General features: G+C 42.8%; 1 long non-coding RNA gene across 2 annotated transcripts; it reads left to right on the plus strand.

The window, feature by feature from the left end:
- The first annotated feature begins 2,693 nt into the window (after positions 1 to 2,693).
- On the plus strand, positions 2,694 to 7,296 carry LOC142769262 (uncharacterized). 2 transcript variants are annotated; one of them, XR_012885737.1, is made up of 3 exons: positions 2,694 to 2,797; positions 3,895 to 4,006; positions 7,268 to 7,296. It is a non-coding gene; the product is annotated as an uncharacterized LOC142769262 (long non-coding RNA). The 2 variants fall into 2 exon arrangements; XR_012885736.1 differs by lacking the exon at positions 7,268 to 7,296 and adding an exon at positions 5,552 to 5,594.
- The last annotated feature ends 280 nt before the right edge of the window (positions 7,297 to 7,576 follow it).

The raw sequence follows: 7,576 nt of genomic DNA on the forward strand, positions 1-7,576 counted from the left end.
AAAAATTGTGAACGACCAAGCACTGCGTAAATGGACGATTCTGTCTGATTCAAAATCAGTGCTTCAAGCTATTCATTCTTGCTCAAGAAGAGGCCAATTTTACGAGTTAACGTTAGGAATCGTGCAAGCATTTGACCTAAAACACAGGAGCGGTCACTTAATTACACTCCAATGGATTCCTGGACACTGCGGCCTAGTTGGCAACGAAACAGCCGATAGCGAAGCAAGAGCGGCAATATACAACGCTCCTATGTACGTCAAAGTACCGTACTCGCGAGGTGACGTCAACACATTGTTGAGATCACTCATGCGCGAATGCGCTGCCACTTACTGGTCGCTACCAGATCACCGGAACAAACGCCTGCGGGAAACAGACCCCGGTATGACTTTTCATCTTCCAGATAAAATCAGCCGAAGACATGCTAATATACTGCACCGAATTCACCTGGGCGTCGCCTTCACTCGCCACTACACCCACCTAATCGGCCGTGCAGACAGCCCGAATTGTGAACGCTGCCAAGTGCGCGAAACGAAAGCTCACATATTTTGTGACTGTGCATTATACGTGGCGCAAAGAAAAATTCTAACTGCAACGTTGGCAAGCATTGGACGAACACCATTAAGTGAAAGCCACATATTGTCAGCAATGAACGACCAAACAGTGTCAAAAACTGCTACAAAGGCTGTTCTATACTTCATAAAAAGCACTGGACTAGAAACTAGACTGTAGGGTATTATGCTAAGTGGCTACTGTACATAGGCACCACCTCTTCTTGTCCCTTACATCACCCCTCATCTCTCTTTCCTTCCCCTTTCCCTTATCCCCTGTGTAGCGTAGCAGGCTAGAGCGAACTAGCTCAGGCCGACCTCTCTGCCTTCTAATGAATTCTCACTCACTTGACCTTGATAGAAATTGCCCAAAACTTAGGTAGAACTTAGGCAGTTTAGTACATCATTGCCAGTTCAACGAATTTTTTTCTCTTAACCTGCAAAGCTCCTCCCCCCACCCTTAATGGGCTGTGGAACTACCAACTTTGTCAGCTCCATTGACTTGAACCTCAATTTCTTGTTACCGAATCTGACTAACACATCCAGGTCTGCCCGCGCAAAAGTACCAGTCAAGTCCGACAGAATGACCACCGCTGCTGTAGGTCAATTGGGAGAGCATCAGACGCGTTAATAAAAGGTCACATAATCGGTATCTACTGGGGGTAACTTGTATTTTTGCTCAGTTCTTTATTTTTTCCCATTTATAATATACACACAGCAGCAAACACAGGACCGAGATGACCATGGCGCTACATGAGAGAGGCCCATCTCTTGCAGTGAACGTAGTCGCACTGATGATGATGATGATGATATAATTGCTGCTAAGAATCTGCAATACTAAAAATAACGTGTAATTTAGCTTTCTTGGCTTCACTGTTTCTTTTCGTTAGAACTGTGTTAAACAAAGAAACGAGCGCTCAAATACTGCCATTTATTTGTTCACTTGCTGCAATGGTCTCATTCTGTTAGACCTTGAACCTTTCGGTAGTGTGCAATGGTTTATCCGTTGGATGTGCATTCATTGGAGAAGACGTATACAAATAGCTTGCACACGACGTCACCATCGCAGTTCCATAAAGTACTGGATCACCAAAACGTGGGCTTGAAAACGTACAGGCAGCATATCCGCATCGTGATTGAGCTGCTTGAATATGACAACGATGTGGGCAGAATTATCATTGACCTTTATCTGTCAATAACAAAAGAGCTTCCAATTATTATAGCAATAACATTAACGCGTGGTGTCTTAAACATAGCGTGTGCCATGCGGTTCACCAACAGGGTGGTTTCAATGATGTCAGTGCAAGCCATTTATTGCGTTTCACGCGACACCAGCAGAGAGAGAAAAGTGTTCCGAACTTGTCGTCAAGGCTAAAAATGCCGCTGACTGTCAATCCCGGCATTGTATGCACAGAACTACTCGACAAAGTGGACCAGAGAACAACAACTGCCGTAGCACGGTTGCTACAGCATCGGCCGCGTAATCCAAACGTCGTAGGTTCGGTTCCTGCCGGTGGCAATTGTTGTCTTTTTATGCACTTTCCTTTCCTGACATTTGTAATATAACTACCAAAACCGAATGACAATAGCACAAACTAAGCCATCTACGCTTACTTAGTGTCACAATTCTTATTATTCATTAGGTTCATGCCTCGCGAATTCTCACTCTCTCAAAAAATATAATGTGCTAGTGGAACAGCTACGAACAGTGAAAACCCAACAGTGCGTACAAAAAATAAGCAACTGAAAAGGCTGCTCGCGAGCCGTCAGGGCAGGGCGAAATACATCAAGAGCAAGGCAGGGGTGAAGGACTCCCGCAGCTGTTACTGTTTTGCGTATGAGAAAACACATTCGCTCAACTGGCATAGCTTATTACCTCCACTACTTGGGTTATTCATTCTGCTTCGAAAGGTCGATGTTTTGGCAGGCAAAAAAAAGAATGCATACAGATTTAGATCGAGTTTCATCCGGCTAGATGGGTTCACCACTGAACTGCAAGAATGTTCAAACAGAATATTCAAACAGAATGCGCCAGTGCTGCATTACTTCGTATATTAGTAAGCTGCAGCTGTGTTCTTCTGAAAAAACTAGTCGCACGTGCCGGCACGGATTCTGTAGCTGCCTGTTCGACTTTGCGGATCACAGAAATATACGAGAATGAAGGACACGGTCGGTCCGTGCAGGGCGATCGTGGAGAGTAACAGCGACGCACAATCAGTTTTTGATATTGCAAAAACGAGTGAAAAAGGTGAGGCAATTATTCATGTACCATATATATAAAATAACGTTTGGATATTTAACGAATAAACACTTAAATCACGGCGCATAACTGCTCGAAGGTTGCTTTGTCCGCCCCATTAAGATTATCTGAAACATGCGCGACGACAAATAGCAATTCAGGGAAGCCCTGTACAACGAAGCACAGAATGCTCTACCCGCCATGCCCTTGCGATGTGGCTTACAGTATTGCTCACACATGAGAACGCCAGTTTGTATAATTGACCGAAACTTGCTTTTGCTAGCGCGTGAATCAACACAATTTGAATGTTTTTAACAAAATTGAGAGCTTTTTGCAGAGCAGTGCATACAGTGCGGACATGTTCACTTTGTTTGGAACACCCAATTTCGAAAAAAAGAAGGGAGGGGGTATTGCGACGCACAACACCAAGACGCCATAGCGTTTTATTATGGAGGAAGCAGCAGAAAATAGAATCAAGAAGCCATTTATTTCATTCACTCACGCTTAGATTCAACACTTCCAAGGTTTGAATGGTTGGTTAATTCCTCAACATTTTGGCACAGCCCACTCCAGGTAATAGGCCATGAAACGTGCGGTGCCTTGCTTAGTAAAATAATTCAGTTGGAGAGTGAACGGGTGGAAAGTGAATTGTTTAGTCATTACAAATAAATAAATTAAACTCGTAAAAGTATAAAAAATTTAGTAATCAAACCAATATGCCAAAAATAAATTGATACGTCTGGAACTATGGCAACTGAATCAAGATGCGCCTACCAGTCAATTCATTTAGACTCTAGTAAAAAGTTATATACAGCGTTGAAAATACTCCTGTGGCTAAAATCTAATATGGCTACACCAAATGAAAAAAATCATTGCAAGGGACAAATTTTTTTATTGATCTTCTTTTACCGTGCTTGTTGTTAGTATTTTTTTTCATCTATTATCTCACAGGAATTGTTATTTCACCGACACTGCCTGTTTTTGTCTGCTTGCTGGCTTTGCTCGTTCAATTTCATGAATATTGGCTTGTCGAATTTTTATTGCTGCTTGTAAATACTTTCATGTTGGTCGGTGTCTGTTTTCTTTACTTTGCTTTTTACATTAAGGTACAAGTTTCCTACGCGAGCGTCAAGGAAGTTGACATTTTATCTCTTCGTGAAAACTACGCTTCACTCTGCATGGACGCTTTCTAACGTGGCAGGTTTGACTGTAAAGGCAGTGAGTATTTGCATGCTATAAAATAAAGTGGTTCTAGCAATAGAGTTTAATACTACGCTGAGAGAGTTGACTGAGTTATTTTCCTCTTTTTTTGTGCTTCTGAACAGCAAGTACTTTCTTACATACGTGCGTCTTATAGCAAACCTCGAGTGATACAGTTTGATAAGATAGACTAGTGAGTGTGAGGTTTCTTCAAAACTGCTTTCGAAAGTCAATGCGACCCGAAAAAGTTGTCGGAATGAAAAAGTAGAAATTAGGTGCCAATAAAGGTTACCCGCCTATAAAATTATGAATGATATCTGGGGTTTAACGTTCAAAAACCACCACATGATAGAGACGCCTAAGTAGAGAGCTCCGGAAATTTTGACTACGAATGGTTCTTTAAAGTGCACCAAAATATGGACACATGCACCTGCAGTAAACTCGCCTGCACCATAAATGCAGCCGCCGAAGCCGAGATTTGATCCCGCCGCCTGCGTGTTAGCAGACGAGTACTTTAGCCACTAGATCACCTTGGCGGGGCTGGCTCTAAAATAGGGTCTAAAAATTCTAACACCGTTTTTTTTAAATCACAAGCCAAACTGCGACCCCTAAATAACTACGAGCTCTTCATTTGAAGTTTTCATAAACATTGAGTGAGATTTGAAGGCATAAGAAACAGGAATATGAAAAAAAAAGTCGCGGAACGAAAGGATATCGTGGTTGCACTTGGGTTGCAAACATGCAACCAGCACGAGCGCTTGTATCTGGACGCCCTAGGAAAAAGGTTCCTTTCAAGCCCGGTCGGCATCCTCGCCTAATAAAACTACTCGCGTTAGGTGAGAATATGTCATTTTGGGTTCGTTTTGGGGTCTTTGAGAGAACAAATATTGTGTGTACTGTGGCGTGATTTCTTGTTCTAGCGGTCACGCGACTTTATTGTGCTTCTTACGTGATGTTCCGATCTTTCTCTTTTCCATCTTTTTGTATGTCTCTTTACGCTAAGTATTTTATGGTAACAGTAAGAATGAAAAGCATTTCGGTGTTTTGCACTAACCTCGTTGCTCTGTGTTATTCCGCTTTTTCAAACACCTATTTCGTATGATTGTATGTGTGATATAAAAAATTACGTTACTATTCGTCTAATTTGCATCACATCTGCTGGCCGCTGCTGTGTGCACGCTAATTGTGCTGAAACTGTGCATGATTCATATGTAATGGGATTGGCGCTCTGCCCTTGTCAGCCAAAGCAGGTGACTACTGGGATCAATGGTATTGTAATAGTTTCTTCGGCACTATATGACCACTGGAGCGTCTATACAATTGCATAGCTATATAGAAATAAAAATAAGCATACAAACACAGAGAGCAAAAGGGACACCTAGCGCTGTCACGCAATCTTAGTGTTCCTGCTTTTTTTCAACTGTCATCGTTATTTTTGTTTTTCTTAACTTGCCTAATGCCTAGAACTGCATTCGTATTCCAACTATCCAAGCAAGCTGTTTCAGTCCCACACTACAACATGCACCTACAGCAAGCCGTCACGTTCACGCTGTTTTTTACCAGGTACTTCATGCGACACGACAGTGACCTATCCGCTTTCCTTCCTGTGAGTATGATCATATACTCAAGGTTCTTATGCAATATTTTGAGGTCGCAGAGAAGAATAGCCGGCTGTAGGGGCCACCATATTGTTCTTTTTCTTCTTGATATTATCCACATCTACTGATACTATCCTCTCTTATTTTCTTTTGTTTTTATAAACGCTCAAACTACTGCCTTTCTTGCCAAGAGCACTCATCGTACGCCTAAGATTCGTTCATGACTGTAATGGGTGGGACGCCCGATCAACCTCCACCACTTGCTGACCTCTTGTATTTTATTTCAATGGGAGCTTGTCGCTTCGCAGATTCCCTGGCATCATCAATATCGAGATGGAACTCGAAGCAGCACAAGTTTTCACACTGTGGTGCTATGTGAAGCTGCCGAAGAAACGAAAGGGACTTAATGAGAGACCGGGCGGTGCACACTATTTCAAGGATAGTTTGGAGCATACCTTCGATCCATCATGACAGTGCCTACAGATCGGCGATATTGCGACACTGATATACACTAGTGATATCAGTGTCGCCTGTTAACTTTTTCTACTCATGCGAAATTTCTAGTTCAGAAAGTTCCGCCTGCTCACTCTAGTTTCTGAAAAAAATGTACTTTTTCCCCATCCACCAAAGCTTTGAGGACTTTTTTTTCAAGCGCGGGAATAAGCCAGTAAAATTTATAGAAATTGAAAAAAATCAATATTTCCTAATACACGGGAGTAAAGCCTATAACCTCTCGGTCCACGACACCAAACTCTCTTATTAACTTTCGTGGACGTCCACGGCCGCGAACGTCGAGAAACAAGGTGCCTGGCGAACTGCGCTAGAGAAGCTGACGCACGTGATTGTACATACGTGCCTTGTATTTAACACCTTTTCTTTTTCAAAGTGACCTTCTTGAGGCAGTGCGGATAACCGTATTGAAGAGGTTAAGTGAAGTGCTGCATCATGGCAATAATGGGGCCTGACAGGACACACTTCGGTAGTTTCAGTAAATGAGCTCCTCGATGTTAGAATTTATTCGTTCAACGCTCGCTTCGAGGCACGCTACCTTGCTCCGTTGAAACTGGCTCCCGATTTCCACTCTATGTTGTTTCAGTACATATTTAGTGAGTGCTTCGTTGCACTTACACGTCATAGCCAGTGGCGGGACACCTTAACGCATTTATGGTTCAGGGTACGAGCACGGTCTCTCGTATTTCTGAAGCGCTGTGAGGAAGTGTGCGCATGACGAATCCTTTAAACGGGTAACCTATCATTAAAAGGATACGGCACACCTATCCGTTTCCCTGCTCACATGAACACGCTTTCCACGAGCCCATTTAGAATACTAGTGTTTATTATGTGCCTGTAGGTGCCATATTTCCGCCGCAGTTCCTTCGCACTCCATATGGGTGAAAGTTAACTACTTCAGCTGCAAGAAAGGTTTTTACTTGATAATTGATGTCGATCATTGCTATTTAAGTGTTCTACGAAGTTTGAACGTAGATGGATTCACATCAAACGCATCGAATGATACGATATCTACAAGAAAAAAACAGCAACCATAGCTAGCCATCATGCATCAGTGTACAGTGAAGATTGAACTATTTTTGTCGAGACGCGTTTAGCTTTCCTAGTCTAACAATTCTTACTGGTAAATGGATAAAACATGCTTTTTTTGCTTACGACACTTCACTGCCAGGATGGGATTCCCAACTATGCTGGTACGAAAGAATCATGCTTTGGGTGCTACGACAAGGAACCATACCTCGGCACTTCGCCATCGTCGCGGATGGTAACCGGCGTTTTTCTCGGAAAAAGAAAATATCCCTGAGCCAAGTCTACTCTCTTGTGTTTAGGAAATTCACTACGGTAAGAGGTCTTATGCTCGGCCGAATAAATTGGTGTGCGAATTTCAGTATGTTCAAGTTGACCACCATATTTGCAACTGTCAACCATGGTTGTTCATGCTCATAATCGCTCATGGACGCACTTTGAGCCAGCAAAATAA

This window comes from Rhipicephalus microplus, chromosome 8 (genome assembly GCF_043290135.1).
Source record: "Rhipicephalus microplus isolate Deutch F79 chromosome 8, USDA_Rmic, whole genome shotgun sequence".
In the NCBI taxonomy this organism is placed as follows: domain Eukaryota; kingdom Metazoa; phylum Arthropoda; class Arachnida; order Ixodida; family Ixodidae; genus Rhipicephalus; species Rhipicephalus microplus.